This window comes from Petromyzon marinus, chromosome 36 (assembly GCF_048934315.1).
Source record: "Petromyzon marinus isolate PM22_M1 ecotype Great Lakes invasive population chromosome 36, UKy_Petmar_22M1.pri1.0, whole genome shotgun sequence".
Taxonomy (NCBI): Eukaryota; Metazoa; Chordata; class Hyperoartia; order Petromyzontiformes; family Petromyzontidae; genus Petromyzon; species Petromyzon marinus.
The window spans coordinates 3,165,280-3,191,372 of record NC_133702.1 but is presented as its reverse complement, the minus strand read 5'-3'; the positions used below and the strand labels follow the sequence as shown (position 1 = coordinate 3,191,372).

Genomic DNA, 26,093 nt, shown 5'->3' with positions numbered 1-26,093 from the left:
GAGCAAGGAGCTTAAACGAACGCTGCAATTAAATGGAAATTAATTTAAACAAATGAGACGAGCTTTTAAATGTTTTAATACGTATCATGTCCATCCACTAATCGGCATCAACTCCGAGTTCGGACGTCTATGATGAAGGTATGCCGACACATCCTCTCGGCACAAACCACCGTGATGTTCTCCCTGCTCAGCCGGGGTCACTCCATGATGTGATCCCACCACACGTCCCATCACCTTCGTCTCCTACCGTCGTTGATTTTTTTTTTGTTTAGTTTAAGCGGTGAAATCAATTTTACAGCGACTCGCTGGAACGCGTTTCGATTGGTGGGCCTGATTTAGTGGTACGCATTCCACATTCCTATGGAAGGGAAAGACACTTCACTTGACAAAAAGGTGCACACGGTACCTATAGTATCGACCCCCTAGACAGGCGCAAGAAACCCTGAGATTTAAACTTGCAATCCAGAATCCAACTTCAAGCTGTAGTAGCTGGGCAAGCTACTCCCTCTTATCAACTATCATTAGGGGCCGTCCATAAATGACGTCACGCGATTTTCTGACCCCCCCCCCCCCCGTCTTCACACGGCGTCACAAAATTTCAGACCCCCCCCCTCAAATATGACGTCACAAAGCTCTGCCCCCACCCCCAAACCATATTTCCATTTTGAAAATAAAACATGCTTCAAATCACTTTAAACTAAAACTATTGTCATTTAAGTACGTATTTAATGTGGCGCTGCACTCTGATGTTGTAGGAGAAAACATGAATTAAAAAGGCGTTGGAAAGCTGATATTTTGCATGAAATTCACTTGAAAATATTCAACGTCTAACTAAAACTGCAGATGAATATTATAGTGAAATTCTCTTATAATTATAAAATATTAAAATTATAACGATTAAAAAAATACTTGAAACTTTGTAGAACGAAGCAAAATGGAGTACAATTATAACAAAAATATATTCATTCCACAGAATGAAAAGCCCTTGGTAGAATCATTAGAATCAAAATGTTTAATAACAATCATTAAGAAAATGTCCAAAATGTATGCTTCTCCATTCTCCCATGGAGAAGCAAAATGCTCCTTCATGGAATAAATAAAAGGTGAACTTAGTAAATTTTAATAATCAAATAGTTAATAATGAAAATTCATAAAAATTAGAGTTATAACAATTCCATTTAATTAATATTTATTTAAAGTTGCGCATTTTGATGTGACGTCACATTTCTCAAACCTCCCCCCCCCCTCGTCACACATCGTCACAAATGTCTGACCCCCCCTCCCCCCCCAGGTGCGTGAAGTCATTTATGAACGGCCCCTTACTGGAATATAACTTCAAAGAAATAACCTATCCTAATCGCTGTTGGATCATGCTATCAATGTTATAGAAGATAACCAACCATTATTCTTTTTTTTATTAATAGCTACTGTTCATAACATAATGTGCACATATCAGCATGACAGGTGGCTGGGCGGTCAAGCAAGTGACCGCCAATTGGAAGGTTGTGAGTTCAGGTCCTGGAACCGAGTAAGGCTCCAGCCCATCATCTCTACTCTGGGTGTCGATGTGGCGAAGTCACAGCAGTGGTTGGCCTATGGATAGACTAACACCCGCCATGGGAACGTGGAATTTCCGCCACTCGTTCAGGGCTGCAAACCAGGAGATGTTGGACCGCATCGATCCTCAACTTAGTGCAGTGAAGTCAAGTCAAGTGAGCGCAGTGTTTATTAAAGTTCAATCTTGATTTGAAGCTTTAGTGACTACAGTGCACAACCAAGGTCGGACGCATTCCCAATGCTTCATTCCCAATGCGGGCATTCGCTAAGTGGAACCGAAACGAAAACAAACGACGCGAATTTTACGACCACCGACAAATTTAAGGAAGTCGCCCCCGCGATTATAATTAAAACGCTCGCGAGTCACACTTTTAATAGCTCGAACGAAGGTCACACAATCAATGATCGATTACGCCCGCACCCCGAGTAACAACTTAACTCATCGTCATCATCATCACCACCACTACCACCGACTTCTGACGGATCCAACAGCGCCGCTCTCATCAACGCATTCGCAGCGGTCACTGCGGATTTGGAGTTTCCAGCAGCACTGTGCGACCTCCGAATACAAACTGCGGCTTCACCATCTGCCTAACCCTCCGTGCACAGTGCGCTGGCGTGCTGCGATGTAGGCAGTACGACTAGCGTCACAATGTGACAACAATGTGACAACAATGACATGCAAACTCTGGGCTCTTATGACACGCGGCTACTCACGTGCCCTACGATACAACACACGAGCACATCTCACGTATTATACGGTATCGAACACTCACACACGAGTACATCTCACGTACTATACGGTATCGAACACTCACACACGAGTACATCTCACGTACTATACGGTATCGAACACTCACACACGAGTACATCTCACGTACTATACGGTATCGAACACACACACACACCTATGTGCGCTTACATTGTAACGAGGACACTGTACTCTGTTGTTATTACCACGATTTCCAAGCCCTTCCGTGTTTGTTATGCAACGCGGCCCACGTGTTCCCCTTCGTCAGCTGGTGGGGGGGGGGCGTCAGCTGTTCGCGAGTGGTGACGTCGACACTGCCGGGCAGCCGCATGCCATGCGCGTGCTGGTGTTGGTGTAGTGGCTAGGGGGGGTTCAGCTGGTGGTGGTGGTGTAGTGGCTAGGGGGGGGGGGGTTCAGCTGGTGGTGTTGGTGGGGGGGGTTCAGCTGGTGGTGTTGGTGGTGGTGTAGTGGCCGGGGGGGGGGTTCAGCTGGTGGTGTTGGTGTAGTGGCTAGGGGGGGTTCAGCTGGTGGTGTTGGTGGGGGGGGGTTCAGCTGGTGGTGTTGGTGGTGGTGTAGTGGCTAGGGGGGGGGGGGTTCAGCTGGTGGTGGTGTAGTGGCTAGGGGGGGGTTCAGCTGGTGGTGTAGTGACTGGGGGGGGTTCAGCTGGTGGTGGTGGTGTAGTGGCTAGGGGGGGGGGGGGGTTCAGCTGGTGGTGTTGGTGGGGGGGGGTTCAGCTGGTGGTGTTGGTGGTGGTGTAGTGGCTAAGGGGGGTTCAGCTGGTGGTGCATCTACCGGTCATCTTAGTCGGCCAACCTACGGCACCTGCTGAGTCTGTCCCGAGACCTCCTGTCAGCGAGCTTTTCGACACTTCACGTGATAGCCTCAAGGTGCACCTAGCCTGGCACAGGCGCCGTGGTGGCGAATTGCGGGTATTGGTATTGATATTGGTGCGTCTCTGTGTATGTGTGGGGGATAGCGGTAGTGTAGCGGTTAGCGCGCCTCGCTACCAACCCGGCAACCCGGGTTCGATTTCCGCTCCCATCAACCAACACCAATGATGATTATCTGAACCGGTTCTGAACCTCCCCCTAGGTTGACTTAGCCTCAAACGAGTACCTGGTGCGGTGTGTAAAAATCACCACCAGGGAGACAAAGGCGGCCGCGCGTGGTGCTGGCCACACACCCCCTCGTGTGCTGTGCCGGCCTTCATAGGTGCTACTCACTAACAACACTTGCCCCTACAGTCTGTTTAGGCTATACGGGGAATCTTTGTCTTTGTTTCCTCCCTTTGTGTGCACAGCACTGTACGCCGCTTTCTACATCCTGAAACACAAAGGAACATAATTACATCTCGGACTTCGCCAAGTTAAATGTGGTACGTTGAGTGAACGTTGGGGGACGGTTTGTTCAGCATTGTGTGAACGTTGGTTCAACGTTCGATGAACGTTGGGGGAAGGTTTGTTAAACTTTGTGCGAATATTGGTTCAATGTTGAGTGAACGTTGGGTGAAGGTTGGTTCAACGTTGGGTTAATGTTCTGCCCCACGGCAGATATGGGGGAGTGTTTACACAGGAACTTCCTGATAATATGGTGTTGAGTTTGGTCACGTGACCAGGAAGTTACGAGTTAAGGGTCTCTAAGCCACGAGGCTTCTGTGGATGTGTAGACTTTGACTTTAACATAGCCATTTCTGTGACCAGTCACAAGCTAATCACTCAGCTATTTCAATGCTAAATTCTCCTGTTTGATTTGTACTAGGTTCCTCTGTGGATGTGTAGGCTTTGACTTTAACATAACCATTTCCGTGACCAGTCACAAGCTAATCACTCAGCTATTTCAATGCTAAATTCTCCTGTTTGATTTGTACTAGGTGCCTCTGTGGATGTGTAGGCTTTGACTTTAACATAGCCATTTCTGTGACCAGTCACAAGCTAATCACTCAGCTATTTCAATGCTAAATTCTCCTGTTTGATTTGTTCTAGGTGCCTCTGTGGATGTGTAGGCTTTGACTTTAACATAGCCATTTCTGTGACCAGTCACAAGCTAATCACTCAGCTATTTCAATGCTAAATTCTCCTGTTTGATTTGTTCTAGGTGCCTCTGTGGATGTGTAGGCTTTGACTTTAACATAGTCTGTGACCAGTCACAAGCTAATCACTCAGCTATTTCAATGCTAAATTTTCCTGTTTGATTTGTACTAGGTGCCTCTGTGGATGTGTAGGCTTTGACTTTAACATAGCCATTTCTGTGACCAGTCACAAGCTAATCACTCAGCTATTTCAATGCTAAATTTTCCTGTTTGATTTGTACTAGGTACCTCTGTGGATGTGTAGGCTTTGACTTTAACATAGCCATTTCTGTGACCAGTCACAAGCTAATCACTCAGCTATTTCAATGCTAAATTTTCCTGTTTGATTTGTACTAGGTACCTCTGTGGATGTGTAGGCTTTGACTTTAACATAGCCATTTCTGTGACCAGTCACAAGCTAATCACTCAGCTATTTCAATACAAAATTTTCCTGTTTGATTTGTACTAGGTGCCTCTGTGGATGTGTAGGCTTTGACTTTAACATAGCCATTTCTGTGACCAGTCACAAGCTAATCCCTCAGCTATTTCAATGCTAAATTCTCCTGTTTGGTATGTAAACCCCTTTATCAAGGTGCCTCACTTCTCTAAACCAGCTTAAAAGACGCTACGAATCTTAACAACGTTCATTGAAGCTCTGTCGTCCCGACAGGTTTGTTCCTTTCACCTGAAGAAGGCCACTTGTGTTGTGGCCGAAACGTCGTGAGAATTGTATTGTTATTTTATTTTTATTATTTTATTCTCATTCTACGTGACTTTACCGAAAGAACCAAAGAAGATGACCCCACCCTCGTCACGGGGTCACCCTTAATAACTCTTTGGGTGGCTCCTCCCCCCAGGTCGGCCCCGCCCACTTTCCCGAAAGTGTTTTCTGAAAGCTCCTTATGTAACCCCTCACGTTACGTCATCCTTGGCCCCGCGTAACTCTCGACCAACTCACACTTCCTTATGCTCGCCCCTCATTGGCTCCTCACAATACTCTACACATGTGCTGTACATGTCCACAGTATGTGCACATCGATACGTTTGAAGTCTAAATAAACTACACCTGATATATTCCATCAAATTAACGGGCAGTTATAATTGGGGCGCTACTTCAAAGTGAATGCATTAATCACAGCGCACGTGCCAATGATGTCCATTAAAGAGAAATAACCGATTCCATTTTGTAAAAAAAAATTGCAATTCAATCTTTAATAAAAGCAATGCTGTGTTTTATATTCCACTTCCGAATGGAAATCAATACAAATGCTACTGACCTTAGCCACCTCCCACCATGGTCGTCATGGAGGTTGTTTGACCATAATACCTCACCACCCTGGTCAATGTCGCTTGATGTAAGGGTGCCAATACCAGTTCAGATATCGCTTGTTACTTGTGTGAGCAATGATCGGGAATCCAACTCAGGAAGCCAGCGCACTAACCGCAAGCATCACCACACATCCATTAAATTTGGCCAGTGTGATAAAAATATTGTATGCTATTTAAAATATATTTGGGACATTATTTGACCGTAAATACAATTTACTTGACCAATAATTATTGACAGATGTATATATCTCTAGGCGGGTGGAGAAATGTCCCTTTATGTTAGTCACATGCAGTATATATTTATACAATACTCATGCTACAAACTGTATAGAAGCTATAACTTTGTATTATGATGCTGTGTAAACCCTTTATATGCAATCAATGTCAATTATTGATGAGGAACATTATGTGTATGTGTGATGTCTTATTGCCACTTCTCTCTGATATAGTACTGTTATTTTCAATATTGATTCACCGATATATTGTTCCTACACTTAAGATGTTAGCCAGGAAAGAAATCCACTTTAAACCATTATTTATTTATAATATTTAGTGAATGTCATGTGAACATGAAAGTTAATAAAGAACTTTCCATTGGAACACCTTGGGTTTAAATTCCCACCAGATATATCATGTTGACGAGTGGTGATATAGCATCCCAGAAATTGCCATGATAAATGGTGCATATCAATACGTTTGGTATTTTTATTACTGATTAAAACAAGTGGGTGTAATGAACCATACAAATACATTCCATCTGCTTTCCGCAGTGGACGTTAAAGATCTTGTGACGTCCTCGGCAAGAGTAGGCCATTGTGGGCCGGCGTCATGGTGCCGAATTTGAAAAATTACCCGCAAAAAAATACTCAATAGGAAAACTCTCTATATAGGTAGCAATCATTGCCCCCTCATGCAAACAAAACTTGGCAGGACTCTCTTGAAAAGGATACGTGAGACTCAAAGAAGTTGCCTTGGGTAAACAAGCACAATGATGATAATATTCCAGATAAAAACCCTTCTGTTTGTTCCCTTGCACTACTCGATTTTGGAATTCCCTTCAATCGTCTCTGTTCCCAATCTAGTATAACCTTGCTTAAGACGTGTATTAAATCGTATTTATTACCACTCTGATACTATTGTGTGCTGTTTGGGCACTTGACGTTTTGGGTCTTTGGCCCTGTGATGAGAAACTGTTTAAAACGTAAATTCATCATAATATAATTGTCTAAAAAAAAAGTACAAAATATAATTTTGTAATTTGTATTGAAAATGAATATCAACAACGGTTGAAATGTACAATTATACAATATCTCAGCGAGCTCTTACCTGTTTAAATAAAAGGACCTCAGCCTACTGCAGCATATGCGTTTATCCCTGATGCTGCATTATTTTCACGTGACCTTGCAGGTCAAATGACTGGAGGGTTGAAAAGTTTGGAATGAGGTTTGTGCCAAGCCATGTCGTTTTGTGGTAAATGAAGGTCATCAAGAACCCATTGCGTCATCCTTTTCAGATACTCTGGCTGACAATGAAAGCAAAAATGTGGTTGTATCTGCTTTTTCACATCTACTGTGCCCATACATGGTGTGGATTAGTTTTACTTGAACGTAAGAATCCACCCTAACAGAACTCAACGAATAATTCCATGTTCAGCATTATAACACAAACAGATTCATACAATTTAAAAAGATAAAAAAGTATTAAAGTGATAACAAAAAATGGGGGAATGACTTTATAGTGAAGATATGCTCTTGCCTTCTCTTCACCAACACATATAGCATGCATACATGCTAAAATAGCAAGCTCGTAATTTATTCTTTGAAAAGTGACTTAAAAATAGAGCTGGTACCATTCGTCGAGTAAGTCGATTGCTCGATTAATGTCTTTATTCAACTACTTTTTGGTGGTTCAATGTTGGAGCCCCATTAAAAATGACGGCTGCCACGCATTCCTGAGTCTTGAAGGCAGGAAACCCCCTGCAAGCCACACCCAGCGTGACCTCACCAAGCCCAGCCCATCACCTCCCATCCAGCAGCACATGTGAGAATAAAGGTGAAACTTTTCTCCCCGGCTATTTTCATGTTGTCCGATTAGCCTAGTGCTGTATTCAAACCGATCATTTTTAGAGTGATCAATTACTTAAATAATAATCATATCGCCGAGCTCCACTTCCAAATCATTCCTATGACAAATTGTTCCCACATTTTTAGTTGCCATCATCATCATCACACACGCACAATACTAAAATTGAGCAAGTGTGAGTTTGGCTGTTAGTCTTTCCGGAATTTAGTTTTGAAGCCCATTTTTTGAGCACGTAACATTTTGTGACACATTAAAGTTAAATAAAGTATTGCTTTTGTGTAACTCTTTAATGTCAGTAAAAATGTTGATTTAAAAATTTAGAAACATTACATCCGGTTTACGATGGTCAGATTTTGCAAAATATATTTACGACGTCTGTATAAGGCCACGATTGATCGATTTTATAATACAGCAACTTAATATACCACCCATCTTCCAACATGACTCTGGACACATTTGAACAGCGATGTTTGTACTCTGCAACGTACTAGAAATTCGGTGAATTTTATTTTCAAAAGGTCAAGTCACTTTCGGAGAGGAAGGAAGAAGACAAGGTAAGGAAACATTTTCAAACTTTTATAAAAATTGCTTTTTGTCAATTTTGGTAAAAAATATCATGTTCAGCACTTACCACTCTTGGCCTCTCAATGTATAGCACTATGGGACAGTTTTCGAACATGTTATAGCAATGGTGAATACGTTGTTTTTGAACAAACAAAAAACGTTCATTGATGTTAATGTCTATTCATTTTTTACTTGGAGTTACTTAGATGTTACTAATTTTAGTCAACGTTGTTTGGCCTCGATCTCTCAGCAGCCTTCAACACCATCGACCATGAGATACTCATCAGGCGGCTAAGGTCAATATTCGGTGTATCTGGTACGGGACTGGGGTGGATTGAGTTATACCTACGTACATGGTCGATCACAGTTCGTCAAGCTGGGTGACGAACAGTCATCGTCTGTGCCGTGCCTAGTTGATGTACTGCAGGGGTCTGTCCTTGGGCCCTTCCTAGCTTCAACAAAAGTCTCTCCGATCGCTGATGTGTCATCTCTTTGCGTGACATCAAGTCCCATCGATATGATGGCGATGATGATGATAATGATGCACGATTGTACACCGCAGTGAAGTCAAAGCTAGATTGTTTTTTGAGAGCCTCGGTAACCTCCAAGATCGCACGCGAACGGTGCCCGTGTAGGTTTCACAAAACGAAATGCTGCTTAATACAGGGAAATCGGAGGTTCTGCTGATTAGCACTCGGGCTCAGTGGCAACAATTATTGGGAGGATCCGGTGTGGCAGTTTCACACTCCAGGATTCCGGTTTTTTTTTTGCTCATCTAAAGAGCCTCGGCACCATACTCGACCAGAATATATTGTTTGCTCACAACGTGAAAAATATAGTCAGGTTCTGCAATTTTCATATCGGGGCTCTACAACACGTTCTGTCAGTATCGAGTCATGGCATAGTCAACACGCAAGCGTGTGGCGTAGCATCGACAAGGCTTCATTATTGCAACTCACTATTCTACGGACGTCTGGCAAAACGATTATCAAGCTGCAGCGTGTACAAAATTACTTGGCACCTGTCGTGACGGATACTGCAAGATCCGACCTTGTCTGTCCGGTACTCGCCAAGTTGCATTGGCTTCTGGTTGCTAAACGAAATCATTCTAAGGTCGTTCTCGTTACACTTAAAGTGCTTGCCACAAACGAACGACAGTACCTTGCTGATCTCGTCAAGGAGCACAAACGATCATGCAAACTCAGGTCATCTTCGCAACGGCTTTTGGCTTATCATCAGACAAAGCCGGTCACTGCGTCGCGCACTTTCAGATGCCCTTCTGTGGCCGTCTGGAGCGATCTTCCAATATTAGGGAGCCACTGGAGCGATGCACTTTTACATCTAAATTGAAAACGTATTTCTTTAGAACTGCTTTTGTGTTCAACATAGTGCTTCACCACACTGGTCAGGGTTAGTGAAGTAGAGAACCAGGACCAGTTCCGATATCACTCACAACGGCTGGGAAATAAACTGCGGTCTGCGAGTTCATAAGGCAGTGTGCTAACTACCATGCCGCTGCTTCCCCACTGTAATGGTTATACGATCACGTGAAGTGATGTGGGGGTGGATACATTCTAGAAGGGCACGTTTAAGGGCCACTCAGCCACTTTAGCAGGTCTGTCATCACAGGTGAAAGTGCTTAATGTTTTCCATGTGGATGAAATAAAATAAAACAAAACAAACCAGACCACATTTTGGTGAACCCAGGCCAATTGCAGTTTGAATTTCTTGCTCTAAACTTTTTCACGCTCGCCCGCACGGTTGCAACTTTGTCCTTCTTATTTACTGGGCAGCATTGGGCTGGTGACGAGCTTCAGAGGAGGGGGGCTGTGGGGGCGTGGGCGAGGCACATGACGAATGGCTGTGATTTTCACGGTGAAGGTGTGCTGATTGAAAATCTGCACCCGCAGAGGTGGAAGGGGTATGACATGAAAATGGAAGAACAGGACTCGCATCAGAAAACGAGTGCTGTTCTATTGCCCGCATTCCTCCTTTGGATATTGTTGGTATCCACCCCACATCCCATTGCTTTTTGTATACAAACGCCCCATTGTCTCCGCACGAGTCTTGCTCCAGTAACACGTGACAATAACAAGTTAGAGGGAAAAAAACACGATGCAATAGACATTCTACATCTGGTAAGTTAAACAACGGGCGTCAATATAACTTCACAGATTCACCCTGCCCGCAATGTTTTCACCATTCGGATGTTATGCTACTGCAGAACCATAACATTCTCCGACTGTATGTTTTGTAGATAATAACTTTTAATTTGTGTGAAATGTAACAAAAGGAAACAGTTCCATTGCATATTTGCAAAAGAGATATTAAAACTCTTCCACGTGCTCGTATACTATTAATAAAGCAACGGTGCAATCATAAATTTGATACAATTAAAATGAAATACACTATTGTGCGACATCTGAATTACAAAATAAACAACCGTTGGGGTTGTGCAGAAAATTCGACATCGTTTGTGTGAATATTCACAGGAGATCAAGATCTTTCCTTTTGGCTCTGGCAGAATGTCCGGCAGTAAACGTTGGGAAGAACTGTCACTCGGAGCACGGCTTCAGACAGCTCTGATGAATGTTCGACTCTGCACCCGAAGGTAAAGAGGCGTGGCAGCCCTGTCGCGTCTCACACGCCCACGCCTGCCAGACGTGTTGGACGAGGTGGGAGTACCCACACTCTACCCCACCACGTGTGACCTCCAGAACAACTAGCTGTGGTTTCCATGCTTTTAGGTGGGCAGCGGCGGGGTGATTTAATAGCCTTGCCCTTAGTTTCAACTGCTGCACCGGCGGAAGATCAAACCGGCGACCTCTGGATTGCAATTCCAGTGTGCTAACCATTACACCAAGACAGTGTCCATTTGTATAGAAAACACCGATAAATTATAAGCTAGGGCAATTACAATGCAACACTGCCCCCACCTAAACTCTTGTCTTGATGACTTAACGCAGCAAATCGGCACACCGGTGAACGTGCCGTGTCATGTGTGGAGATGTTTTTTCCCCCCCCAATGCCTGTGGATAAAGAACATTGTGTCCGTGACTCGACTTTACGGGCTCTCCGTGGGCAACAGATCCACCTGCAGGTTCCTTCCTCACTAAAGGCCTCGATTGCTGTAACAGCTTCACATTATGCATCGTCATGACTCCTTGCGGCCTGCCAGTTCCATCGTAAAACACACAATGGTCTCTGGCAGCATTTACCACTGTCCGTCAAGGGGCGTGTCATTTGGGACTTCAGTGTCGTTCATCTGCTGCTGTGCGTGTCATTTGGGACTTCAGTGTCGTTCATCTGCTGTGCGTGTCATTTGGGACTTCAGTGTCGTTCATCTCCTCTGTGTGTCATTTGGGACTTCAGTGTCGTTCATCTCCTCTGCGTGTCATTTGGGACTTCAGTGTCGTTCATCTCCTCTGTGTGTCATTTGGGACTTCAGTGTCGTTCATCTCCTCTGTGTGTCATTTGGGACTTCAGTGTCGTTCATCTCCTCTGCGTGTCATTTGGGACTTCAGTGTCGTTCATCTCCTCTGTGTGTCATTTGGGACTTCAGTGTCGTTCATCTCCTCTGCGTGTCATTTGGGACTTCAGTGTCGTTCATCTCCTCTGCGTGTCATTTGAGACTTCAGTGTCGTTCATCTGTCCTGCGTGTCATTTGGGACTTCAGTGTCGTTCATCTGCTGTGCGTGTCATTTGAGACTTCAGTGTCGTTCATCTCCTCTGCGTGTCATTTGGGACTTCAGTGTCGTTCATCTGTTCTGCGTGTCATTTGGGACTTCAGTGTCGTTCATCTGCTGTGCGTGTCATTTGGGACTTCAGTGTCGTTCATCTCCTCTGCGTGTCATTTGGGACTTCAGTGTCGTTCATCTCCTCTGCGTGTCATTTAGGACTTCAGTGTCGTTCATCTGCTGTGCGTGTCATTTGCGACTTCAGTGTCGTTCATCTGCTGTGCGTGTCATTTGGGTCTTCAGTGTCGTTCATCTACTTCGAGGTTTCTCGATCAGTGCTTATGGGTTTCTGTGGACACATTTTCTCATGCCTGAGATCTGTAATTTGCCAGGTACTGGCTGGGTCTAAGGTTTGAGGCTATTTTTGAATTCTCAATATTTACAAATAGATACTTGACTTATCAGGCAAACAAGCCCTGTGTCAACGTACCAAATCAGCCCTCAGTGTGCAAGTTTCTTCCGAAATGGGTCAATTGTAGCCACGTCAGTTACAATTCTCCCCGGGGGTGTTTCCGGTTGGTCCGCGTGTGGTTCTGCGCGACAGCCCAACGTCCCGCTCCAACGCGCTGTGGGAACGTCTTGATGTTCTGAAGGAGGAACTTCCAGAAAAAAAATCTCGGCAACGTGGGAGCATGACGGCACAACCGGAGAACCACATCAGAGAGCAAATACAGCACGACCGTGAAACCCCATGCATGTTAGAAATAGGGTAGGGGACAGTTGGATTAACAAAAGTCAAAATGAAAAATGTGCTTTCACAGCTGAAGAGCAGTCAGCTGTGGAGCCAAGTACAGGACACCCATGAGTCAGATACTGGGATGTATGATCGAGTATATCGATGCTTGGTGCTCTCTGCCCGGCCGGACGTGTCACGTTCTGTGATTGAATGTTCTGATAACAGATCGGAGCTCTCTCCGGTAACTGCTCCTGGTATTATATACTGTAAGTACATTATATTAACACAAAATAATACAAATAAAACATGTACAAAGATTTAGAAACATCAGCCAGAGAGATTTATAATGCTTACAAGTGGACATTGTGAATCAATCAAGATATGATCTTTGACCTCAATAAGAATCCATTTTAAAAGGTAGCCTAAGCCACAATGGCTATTTGGCATGATTATTCAATGGAACCTTCTGGCGTGTGTACGTTATTTAGGGGCCCAGGCGATCAATCCACACCGACTCGAAACATAAGTCTAGGATAGCAGGTGTTGTGGCTTTGTCACACCTTATATTTCTCATACACACCGTTCTTGCAATGGTCCACAATCCTATGAGGTAGGGAGAGCGAGAGAGGTGGAGGGGAAAGGGGATGAGGTAGCTCACAGCACTTGTTTATTCGGGTGGCTTTTGTGACCAAACAGTGAGCTTCTTGTGCAGAACCGCCTGATTCACAGCAAAATGTTTGAACTGCCAATGCTCCTGCCCAGGGCGGAACTCATTACGCATTTAGGTAGTGGCTACCATTAAAGATGTTAAACTCATTTCCCAGTGGGCCTGTTTGTATATTCTATATTTGTTTATTTATTTGTGTGTGTTTATATTTCCTCCATTTCATTTTTTATTTTATACAATATATTCTATGTTCATAATCATTTAATGATAATGTACAGCCCTTTAACTATCCACTGCTGGATGATGTCCTCCCGATATGTTTGTAATGGTACATCATACCACGCTATTTGTACTGTGAGATCGCAACAGGACATATGTACTGCGACATCACAGCATGATCTGTGTACTGCAATGTCACAGCATACTTCACATACTGTATATAGTATATACATATAGATAGCGTATATCACTTGGTACTGACGTTACCAATGATCAGGAATCAAACTTAGAACATCTGGTTCCTAATGCAGACTGCTCCCCCCTGTATTTATTATGCATTTGCATTCATATAATACACCTATCTCACCATTTTAACCCAGGTTGTTGAATGCGCCAAGACAAAAAAATGCGATATTAGTTCTGCATATCAAATCCAGGAGGCAAAAAAAAAGTTCGCTCAGTAGTTATAATTTGTGTATGCAATCTTTTCATTCTGTCCGGCTGCTTAAAATAGCGCAGTTACCTGTGACATCTACAAATGTCTCTCTGAATGCCTCAAATCATCTCACCACCCCCCACTCCAAAATAATCATACAAATATCTCCAAATATATTTTTGAAATGAGCCGACGGAATCTGTTCCCACATACCGCTCGCAGGCAGAGACATTTTTAATAATCTACAGCGCTTCGTAAAAAAAAAACTCTTTTCCTGCAGTCATTCCTCTCTCTATCCTGATTCCTGCAGATATCAGAAGCAAACAAACCTTTGGTCTCCTCACTGCCTGGATCGGAGACTCCCCCCCCCCCAAAGGAAATAAAACAAGTGGCAATGTTAAGCAGTGAATGCCTGCCATCTGGACGCCCCCATTTAGCATCGTAGGTTTTTGTGGGAGATGGCGGCAGCTTGGGAAGCCCTCATCCAGCAGTGGATGATGATGACGACAATTTTAATGGCCCCTCGTCTTTAAAATGTTTCCTCTTACAGGCGAAACGTGAAGCAGAGGCAGTGTTTGCCAGGTCATCATTTCCAGCGGCAAGTGTGGGCTGCTGAGGCACTCGACAAACTCTCCGAGTAAATACCCTTAAATACATTTAAAGCATACAATGACATGTAATTACATCTTATCACAGCCAGGGGTATAGCTCTGATAGAGCACATTTCACCTCTCGCTACTTTGGCATTTGGCTCCTCATAATGAGGCTCTGGTTCCTATACAAGCACCTCACAATATTTCCGTTGTCATTATTTTATTTTTGTGTTCATAGCCTGAGCAGTTGTTACAGATATGCATACACTTTTCTTGCCCTCATACATGTGCACGCATATATATACATACTATGTATAAATCCTGTATATCTACTAGCCAACATCAATGCCAAATATCTACATCCCCTAGGTCGATTCAGGCTAAAATGAGGACGTGATTTTGATGCGTTAACATCAGCAATGGGGAGACAAAGGTGGCCATGCATAGTGTTGGCCAAACAAATCCCGTTGTGCGCCATGCTGGGTTTCATCGGTGGTCGCTAACAGCACTTTCCTCAACAGCCTGGATGACTATGTGGGGATCTTTGTCTTTGTTCGATGTACTGTGGGTCCTTTGCTCTAGAGAATTTACGAACCTCAATTGAAATTCTCTTGGTGAAGTTGAAGAGAATGTGAGGGCTGTTATGAACCATTTTTCATCACATCAAAGCTTTAGTGGACACCATTTAAAGGCATCGCTGGACCAAGTCAGTAGATATGAACAAATACTATATGTGTGCCAAAGATTGATTTAAACCCCCGTGCTGCTCCAGGGTAAATGTTCACTGGGATAAGTCAAATTAAGTCCATTTATCTTTGAATGCTTATAAAAAAAAACGACTTATGTGTGGGTAGATAATTATACAAGTTCTTTGTAGACCTTGAAAGGCTTGTGACAACGTACAAGTTTACATAATCATCCAAACTCTCACGTAACATGGCCTACATATAAAATAAAATAGGAATAATAAAACCCATTCAAAAATAAATGTTGCTTCACAGAGACCGCATGGAGAAAAGTAAACAAAGATTGGAAAGGGAGTCGAACCAGGAGACTCGCTTTTGCCAAAGATATCCACAGCAACATTAGAAGTTGTTTTCTTTCAATTGGATTGGAGAAATGAAGACATAAATATGATTGAAGAAAACATTAGTCATCTCAGATTTTCTGGTGGCGGTTATGAAGAGTGATGGATATCTTATCATTAGAACCAAAGTCACGTACAGCAAGGTCGCCAAACAATCGGAGATGTTTGTCGGAATATCACCACCGGAAAACACAGCAGAACATTTGTACCTAGGGCAGTTGTTGAAGGTGGATCTGGATTAAAATTATGAATCAAAAAGGAGGATGAGAGCGAGTTGGAGTGCTTTTGAACAACGGAGTTTAACGATGAAAGCCAACATGCCAATGTGTCTCAAAAGATAAGGTTTTTAATCGATATATAATGTCTGCTATGATATGGCTGAACAAAAACAAGCTAAACAAAAGCATTGGAACAAAATCTGAAAAGTGCGCAAAAAAGCTTGGGAAGTGCTTGTTTGAAGTGACATCGAGATACAAAGACACAGATAAAGATCACCCGTATAGCATTAACATAATTTTAGGGCAAGTGCTGTTAGCGAGCACCTATGAAGGCCAGCACGCTACACCACGCCCGACCGCCTTTGTCTGTCTTGGGCGATGTTTACACAATACACCAGCTACTCATTTGAGTCTGATTCGACCTGGGGGAGGCTCATGACGGGTTCAGATAATTGTCACTGGTGTTGGCTGTGAGCGGGAATCGAACTCGGGTCACCAGGTTCATAGTGCAGCGCGCTAACTGCTGCACCACCACTCCCCATACACCGAGATACAGGAAGTGGAACACGCACATCAGAGAAGATATGCTCGTTAGAGACATTCCTTTGATTGTTTAGAACAGTAAATGGGCTTTGGCCGAAGACATAAAGTGAAGTGATAATGGCTGGCGGTCGAGACTGACGATGGTATGGCAGCCAAAAGAGAAAAAAAAATCTCCCGAGAGGATGTCCACTGCAGAGATGGAGTGATGAAATTGCCTTGTGTGTAGGAGCTAGATGGCTTGTTACATCGTGAGGTTGTGAGGGATGACAGCTTGGAGAAGGCTTCATCCATCAGCGGATAGGTCATCGCTGATTATGATGATGTGATGACATTATCTGATGTATTGCCACACATTTATGGAGTCATAATTTATATTCCTAATTTGGGAGTTCAATAATTTGGTCATTTATTTTCTGTTAGCATCATCTGTCACCCAATAATTGTCAACCTCAAAATTACTTGCGAGATTGACTTGAACGTTCACATGCCATCTGCTATGAAAGAACATCTAAACCGTGATTTAAAAAAATAAATAAACCGCTCGATACGTGAACAGAATTCAGTTAAACACAAGCATGGGTGAGCATTTCAACTTTGTTATAAATTATACATTAAAACCAAATTCACTGCCAGAAAGAAAAAAAAAACATTTTCCGGCACTTCTGTTTTACACTGTGGAGCTGTGACAAATAAGGCGAAACAATGTTCAGTTATTCAACCGTATGCCTGAAGATGATACCTCGTGTCAATTGGAGGGGAGGCTTGCTTCAGAAACTGAGGAGCTTTAAAAAGGGGAAACACAGCCAGTCGCCGCTGTGGTTCCTGTAGCTGGCAGCAAACAAAGTGAAAATGTATTGAGCCCGAACGCAAGAAGATCTGAGCAGTCGAGCGTACGTCAATGCAAAGCAGATTAGCCCCGAGGCATATACATCCACTTGCGCGGGTGTGGATAACTTTGATTTTTCGTGCGATCTGAGCGATCCCCGTGCAATTTCTCTGCCCTTTCCACCGTGACTGGTTAAGGGTGGTCCAGAACATAGCCTCATTTTCGGAGTGCAATGGGAATGGCGCGATAGGTGGAGCTTCGAGCATAAAATCTGGAGGCTCCGTATTGAATTGTAAATCAATGGGAGAAATATGTTAAGGGAGACAATCACTTTGTATAGAATGAGGTGGCCAATGCCTTGCATCGGGGTGATGAGTGACAGGCCTCCTGGGCGAGGTCCTTTGGTTTAAGCCCGGTGGTCAATTTCGTGCGTGGCGTGTGAATGGTGATGGTCTCAGCTGGAACTGATTATAATTTAAGTAGTTGATTACTCTACCGATAATGATTTTGCTCGATAACCTCAACTAAAATCCGTGGCACGAAAATGAGCAGAACCCCCTGTGCCAGGTGTGCCACAGGACGGGAGGTGACGGGCGCGACTTGACCTTGTCTTCAGCCGCTTCACGATGGGGCCCTTGGCTGGTCGAGGCGGACATCAAGGTTGTCGAGGGCCGAGTTATCTACCACGAAACGGGAGTCGGTCAAACGATTGTTTTTAATATCGATTCATTGATTAATAGCTCTAGTCTCAGCAAAGTTAGCAAGCATTGCAAATAAAGACATAACCACGTGGTAATTGTCACTATTTAAGCTGTGCCCAGCTCTGAGGGGACACAAAACATAACACAGACACGCACATATATATTTATATATATGTGCCAAACCTTCTAAAGTTCAGGAAAGAAAAGTTAATCAAATACAGTAAATGATAAAAGACCTGTGGTGCTTTATTAGAAAAAGTTATTCCCTGCCTGCTGTTTTCCTGCAGGATATGCCACTGTGTAATATGCGGAGAGGAATTTCCAATTATTGTTCCTATTCTCGTGAACTGTGGTGATGGAGTACTGCTGCGTCAACTATTTATAGTAACCCGCACGAATGCATACTGTTTTAGGGGCTACAAAGCGGTACGGATCAAAAACTGAAAGAAAAAAATAATAACTTTGTAAATGTGCGTACGTTACTTTGAATTTGTGAGGCAAGTTGCCAACGATTTACCTCGGAAGTCTCACAGAGGCTCTAGGCTGTGACGGAAGAGTCCGGGATAATCCGGCCAATTCCATTCCGAGGCGTTTGATACGCGCGAGGAAACTGTAACGCAGCACAACATCGCACATCGGACGAGTCGTGGCACTGCTACGTGAAAAGGCCGTACAACCGTGCTAACCTCCGATTAGTGCGATGCCAAGCACGAATGCCACACTGGGCGTGGGCGATCGATTGGCCTGGGTGGATAATACGCGATGGTCGGATACGCGGCGTCGTATTGATTGTCCGTGGAGAAAAGTTTCGCGTACGAGAGGACGACGCCACACATTGCCGTGTCCTCAACCTCGTAGAAGCTGGGGATCATCTCCCCCCCCCCCCCGCATCTAGCCCCGATGCTCCCTCTCCTGTGCAGCGGACCTTGAAAATGCCGTGCCGTCTGCAATGCGTCGGAGTGCACGATGGCGTCCGGTAAAGGAACAGGGCTGAGCGCAGTGGGAAATGTGTTATGGCTGACGTTTCTGACCTCTACCCCTTCGGATGCATCCGAGGGTTTAATTTTGTTCGCGCTGTGAAATGATGAATCGAACATAGGCTTGAGAAGGCACATTAACGGCACTATTTCTTTCATAGGGAATCATGTGGGAAAAAAAACTCAAGGAACTGCCGTGAGATATTACAGCGTTACCAATTACATTTCCGTGCATCTGAAACAATTGCTTTAATAATTCAGGAAGGAATTTATAATATGAATTGCTAGTTGCTTTATCTTTTGCGAAGAGGATAATTATGGGGGAGGGTTATGCGCGGTGTTCTCAAATATTATCATCTTGGTTGAGTGGTGAGAGTTGGATCTGAATGTGTTCTGGCATCCTCTACACTGCCGTGTCACTGACCAGCTCGGTCAAGTGGTATTTTAAATCGTACTAAAGTGATATTTTAAATCGTACTAAAGAAATGCGTTCAAGATGGGAAGGTCCGTCAGCCAAGTTTACGAATCGACTAAAATAATTTAATTGGCTGTTTGTTTGTGGTCAATTGCTCAGGCGCTCCATCAAACCTGGTAGCTACCTGAATGCCCTGCCTCCTGAATGCGGGAAACCCCCCATACAAGCCACGCCCAGCATAACACAGCTGATGATGCACATGACATCACCAAATACAGCCCCGCCTATCACCTCTCGTCCAGCGGCACTCATGGTAATAGAGATTCTTTGTTTTTTTCTCTTCCCCCCAACTTGTTTTCTAAATACATTATTCGCCGAGTTATTACATCGATATTATAATAGACTAGCTTTACTACCCGGCTTCGCCCGGGACTTGGATTCACCATGCCCGGCCGCCTTTGTCTCCCCAGCGGCGATGTTCGCACACCACACCAGTTAATTGTTCGAGGCTGAGTCGACCTAGGGGAGGCCCAGAACCGGTTCAAATAATCGTCACCGGTGGTGGCCGTGAGCGGGAATCGAACTCGGATCGCCGGGTTCGTAGCGCGGCGCGCGACTCGCTACGCAGTCGCTCCCCCCACACCCACACACGCGCGCGCGCGTCCGTAGGTACACACACACGCGCTTGCTGCAGACACGCACAACTTTCAGGGTGCGTAAGGCAGTAAACGACTGAAACAATAAAGCAATGCTGCGCGAAGAACGCCTTAGACCTGCAACACATTTGTATGGCACTTTACTCACGGAGGGTTAGGGGGGGGTGCGTGACATCAGCAGGCACACTGGATTAGGCTTCCGCATGCGCGGGTGACATGACAGATGTGACATCACAGCTCACTTGCCGTGCAAAATGTATGCCTTATTGCGCCTCCCCCCCCCCAAAGAAAATATATACAAACGTCTATTTTTTATAATTTTTGCATGGTGTACAGTCTGGAAAGTACCCACACGGCAAATTTCAAGTTTGTTGCATGCCGGGAGGTACGCTAAACATTTTGAACAGACACACATTAAATTTGTATTTAAAGCTTTCGTGACTGCAGGGATTCATATTATTGGTTCTTTCGGTAAAGTCACGTAGAAGGAAAACAATAAAATAATAAAACAATAAAATTCTCACGACGTTTCGACTGCAACACAAGCAATCATCATCAGGTGTAAAAACCACAACAAGCAAATTTGAAAAAAGTGGCGGTTATATTTAACGTTAGCACCACGGAGAGCGATTTGACAGATTGTTCAGATGAACGAGTCCATCTATGTTCGGAAAAGAGGAGGGGGGAGACGAAAAATAATGGATGCGGTCTGAAAGCCACCGTAAGCGTGAACAATCAATTAAGACCCAAAATGGTTTATCAAATCCTTCCAATGATTGCTAAGCCAGAATCCATCTTCTCGGTTGAAATTGTCTCTGTGTTTGTATATGTGGATAGCCTCATGAACGAATCACTCATGGTCGCCAGATGGCTTGCAAAGAACCTCTGTCTTGGAGAAGTCAATGTCATGTGAACCTACTGAATTATAACAGTGATCTGCCACGGCCGAGGTGTTTGTCCTACCGTGTTTCAGGTCTGCTTTGTGTTCACGAATGCGGTCTGAGACATGTCGTTTGGTTTCTCCAATGTAACTACTACCACAGAGGCAACTTAGTTTGTAGACGCCAGGGTACTGTATGTCCGGAATCACATCTTTTACAGACGCAACCAGATCACGGATTTTATGTAATGCTTTGAATCGGACCTGGATCTTGTGTTTATTCAATATTTTGGAGATATTTTTTGTGATCCTCACAATGAAAGGTAAAGTGATGGTTTTGAAAGGATCCTCAAGAGAGTCCTTCTTCATATTCACACATATTCACACATTTCCCTTTTATATAGATTAATCGATCGATCACTTAAATAATTCGATGAACCAGAGGTAAAAACGCATATACATACTCAGTATTTTTACGGTTTTTTTTCATACCACGCAAAAGACAAGGGAGGCAGCTGGAGTATGAATTACGACGAGAACGATGTTGCTGACATGCGATGATGGGCGAGATTGACAATTTCTTACCGCTGGACTGCTAATGAGGCCACAGCCATTTGTGGAGGCACCATTTTTCCAACAAAGTATTTACTCACTCATACGTTGACAGGCGCCGATGCGATTTCCTGTTGCAGCTAATGCACGTGGTGTTAAGAATCAATGTCAAATTGCGGCAATTCTAGAGGGATTTTTTTTCATGATTGTTGCCAAATGTGTTTGTTTAAAAAATAAATGCAATCATTCATTCAGTAATTTACGTATTTTGACTCGCCTAAAATATTCATTCTGAGTATCACCTTGGAGAACAACAGACATGGCCATCTAAATTATAATCACCGTTGACGTGCCTTTCCAAATGTGAAAATTGTATAATGGCGTAATATTAAAGTGGAACGTCTCCACTTTCTGAAGCACCTGTGAACACTAAGCACGTACAAAAGTACAATACAGGCACCCTGTCACTATTGTAAATGCTAATAAGCTCATACATTTGACGATGTTACTTTATACCAATATTAACATTGCAAGCGCTTATGCGATCATAAATATTTAAATATGGCTAAGTTATCAGCATTGGGCTTGAATATTACTCAGGTAAATTAAACACGAAATGGAAAAATGGCATATTTCATCATAATCACATTATGATGAAATATAATCACATTATGAACGCGTATTAATGTAATTTTCTATTGCTTAAATTGACAAAATGCCTCATCGTGCAAGTCTATTAATATTCCAATTTACTTGAAAGCTTTTCCACTAATTTATGAATAAACACCTTGTGGGTGTGTGAGTCCTACATTGGAGGGAGGAAAAAAAACCCAGCTAAGGTTTAAATTTATTTAAAACCATTTGTCACTTGAAAAAAAATCATCTGGAATTAACCAATTGGTCGGATAGCACATTACGATGAAATGTATCTCGAAAATGAGCTGCATTAGATTATTTTATCATTGAATAACCTTAAAGAGGAGCCCTGTGAAAGAAATCGTGTCTGGGCAGCACGCTGCAATGCAACTCCAAGCTGGAACAAAGCAACACGTGAACAATAATTGTTTTTTGGCTTTGGTTGAAAAAAGGTTTTTGGCATGAGTTTAAAACAACAACAATAACTGTGCGTGCTATATGCTCTGACAATTATCCGTTCCATGAAAAGTTAGCTTACCGTATTATTTTCTGCAGTCATGGACGTTTCAATTGAATATTGAAACATGTATATCTTTACCTGTTCATTTATCAATATATCTCTACACTGCTTAACACGCATCTACACGATTGAATAAAGAGGTTTAATTCAGGCAGTAATTGCTATTGAGTAACATTAATGAAAGATAAAGATGCAGCCCTGCAATTTCTTGCTCACACCGCTGCTGACAGAAGAGCCATCACTAGAGGGTGCTCTAGAGAGTCCCTATATAGAGCAATTGGTAAACTGTTGCTGCAGGTAACACTGTTGATATCATTTATACATTACAGCATTACAATTTACCCCTATTAATCATGTTTGCGATTGATATGAACAGTATCTGTGCTTCTTCTCATAACAGGTAACACACAAATCACACAATCACCAATGTAAAAACACACATTTCTTATTAAAAGCTGTATATGAGCATCGCAATATGTGAGATGTCGTATGTAGGTGGGTATGATTAATTTAACACGCATAGTAAAAAAAACACATCTGGTGGTTTGGCCAGTAAAATGTGAGCACATACGGTAAACGGAAAATATAATTCACAGGCTTCCACACAGTTAAGATACAAGTAAGTAAAATAAGAATTATTTGACTGTGCAAATAGCATACAAAACCTGACACATTCTTTCTTAAAAATTGTATATAGGACTTTGCTGCCACTGCTGCCATTTCAAAATTATATTGTAATTTATTATTATTATTGCTGCTGCTGCACAGTAATTAATGGTCAATGCATGCATGCGCGCATTACGCCCATGCATTTATTTATACAGCCAAAGCTCGCGAGGTGTTGAACACCTGCCACAGCTGGAGCCTGTGCCGCGCGGAGCGAGCTGCTGCCAGGGAGTTGAACAAAAAAGCCTTCCAGCTTCCTCTCCCCACCCATCCACCCACCCATCCACCCACCCATCCACCCACCCATCCACCCACCCATCCACCCACCCATCCACCCACCCATCCACCCACCCATCCACCCACCCATCCACCCACCCACCCATCCACCCACCCACCCATCCACCCACCCACCCATCCACCCACCCACCCATCCACCCACCCACCCATCCACCCACCCATCCACCCACCCATCCACCCATCCACCCACCCACCCACCCCCTGCGAGCCAACGACGCCACCGGCATTGCAATGAGCCCACAAACGGCATTAGAAAGAGCAACAAAAAAATCGCAGTCACGCTATAGATTGCCAAAACCATCAGCAATATATTTAAGAATATAACGGCATATACATACATAAGAGCATTTTTCAATCACACACTGACTTCGAAGACTCCGCATGGCAATATGACCCGTATTTGTTTTTTGTTACTAAAATGCACGGCTGGCCCGCTATGCGATTCAATCTTTTGTTCCGTCTCATTGTTAGTCGTCCGCTCGCATGCATCCTCTCTCTTGGCTGCCGCTCCACCACTCGTGGTTTTGTCCATCGGTTTCTTTTTTTTCAATTGTTATTTTTGTTGTTGTTGTTGTTTCCCCTGAAGAATTCTGCCGTCTATCAAAACAGGGTACAAGAAAATGCAGCGTTGTGCACGTGTGTGCAATTACGTCTATACATTCCCACGCCCCACCTCTGTCGACCCAGCAGTATAAATAGATGCACCACGCACGATCATTCATGTCGCGTGTATGCGGGGTAAAATGTGGGTACTCGCACTGCTTCAGAGATCTCTGGCCTAGTGTGGAAGAGTAGGCCAAGCATTCCCCTCCAGATGGGCTCTCTTGAACTCCCAACAGTGGAGGGGACCCTTCCTTCAACTATGGTGCGAATAAGCAATTGCAGGGCTGCAACTTAACCATATATGTGCACACACACACACATGCGGTACTTTATACAGATTTCTGCACAGGAACAAAGGAATCTTCACGGTCACTCTGTTGGTGCCGGGCTGCAATATATATTTTTTCCTTTTTCCCCTAAACCTCGCACTCTGGAAACTCAATAATAATTGATCCACCAGTTTCTAGGGATGCCTCTCCCATAGGGGGAGGATTCCCATGGGCAGGCAGACATCCGTGTTGAGCTCTAGGCTGGGGGCATTAGTGTAATGATCTATGGAGACGGATGGGAATTGGCTTATTGGACAATGGCCGTTGATTATGGAGCAGTGAGCTAAAGGCAGGGGCACCGGGGTTACTTATGAGTAACCCTGCTCGCAGCACAGCATGCTGATGCTTTAAAAGTCAACGTTGAAATATCGTGGCATGTGGATTGATGTATTTTTAGTGTGGTGATGCCATCAGCTACTCATGACTTTCTCACTTGGCAATTTGTGGAAAGCTGCTAGGCTGGCTTGGAGTAGGGATTATTGGCGTAAGGCACCATAACTAGAGTTAGAAGGTACGCCTACCCATGACAATCCTATATTATTGTACCCGATATTCATATCATCCTTTAACACACCACGGCAGAGTCAGGAGGACATAATAGTCATGATGAATGGGACATGCCAAAATAATTCCGAAAATAGCGTTGATTATAATAAAAGACTAGCTGTACTACCCGGCTTCGCCCGGGACTTGGATTCACCACGCCCGCCGCCTTTGTCTCCCCAATGGCGATGTTGACACACCACAGCAGTTACTCGTTTGAGGCAGAGTCGACCTAGGGGAGGCCCAGGACCGGTTAAAATAATCGTCACCGGTGGTGGCCATGAGCGGGAATCGAACTCAGCTCGCCGAGTTCGTAGCGCGGCGCGCTAACCACTACACTACAATACGCTTACACATACGGGGGTCACGTGACAGATTCACGTCACAGCTCACTTGCCGTGCAAACAAAATATGCATCATTGAGCCCCCCCCCCCTCCCAAAAAAATAAAATTGTATTTTTATAATTTTTGCATGGTGTACAGTTTGGAAAGTACCCACATGGCAAATTTCAAGTTTATTGCATATCGGGAAGTACGCTAAACATTTTGAACAGACACACATTCACAACTTTGCCTTTTATATATATGGAGATTAACCAGGGTTGCTTTGAATTGCACATGTATTGTCGCACTCATTGCATTTTGTAGATTTACTGTATAAAGATATTTTTAAAAAAACATGCACTGCAGAATGGTGCAGTACCACTGCTTACTTTTATTGTCAAGTCAATTAAAAGAGGAAAGATAAATTGTGGATTTTTTGTGTGTTTCCGTCTGGTTTAAATATGCAAACAAAAGGACACACGTGTGTTGATAAAGACAGATCTTCATGGAACATTAACTCCCACTTAGCCTGCTTAAACGCGGATTGCTCTTTTTCTATTTTAGACAATGTCAAAGCCAATGGTTTGTGAAATGGATAATTTTTCACGTAAACAAATAAGTCACGTGCTTGTGTAAATTGA

At 43.8% G+C, this 26,093-nt stretch overlaps 1 protein-coding gene and 1 long non-coding RNA gene across 4 annotated transcripts in view; one reads left to right on the top strand and one right to left on the bottom strand.

Moving 5' to 3' along the window:
- The window catches only part of GHDC (GH3 domain containing), a 34,039-nt gene extending 31,447 nt beyond the window's left edge, over positions 1-2,592 (bottom strand). Inside the window, exon 1 of one of the 3 annotated variants that reach the window (XM_032966699.2) lies at positions 2,480-2,592. The gene's annotated coding sequence lies outside the window, so the exon portion shown is untranslated. The remainder of the gene's footprint in view (positions 1-2,479) is intronic. The other 2 variants (XM_032966700.2, XM_076072037.1) reach the window with 2 other exon arrangements.
- Positions 2,593-13,100: 10,508 nt separating this feature from the next.
- LOC142930074 (uncharacterized) lies at positions 13,101-23,160 on the top strand. The gene is made up of 2 exons (XR_012946029.1): positions 13,101-14,723; positions 17,921-23,160. It is a non-coding gene; the product is annotated as an uncharacterized LOC142930074 (long non-coding RNA).
- Positions 23,161-26,093: the final 2,933 nt, after the last annotated feature.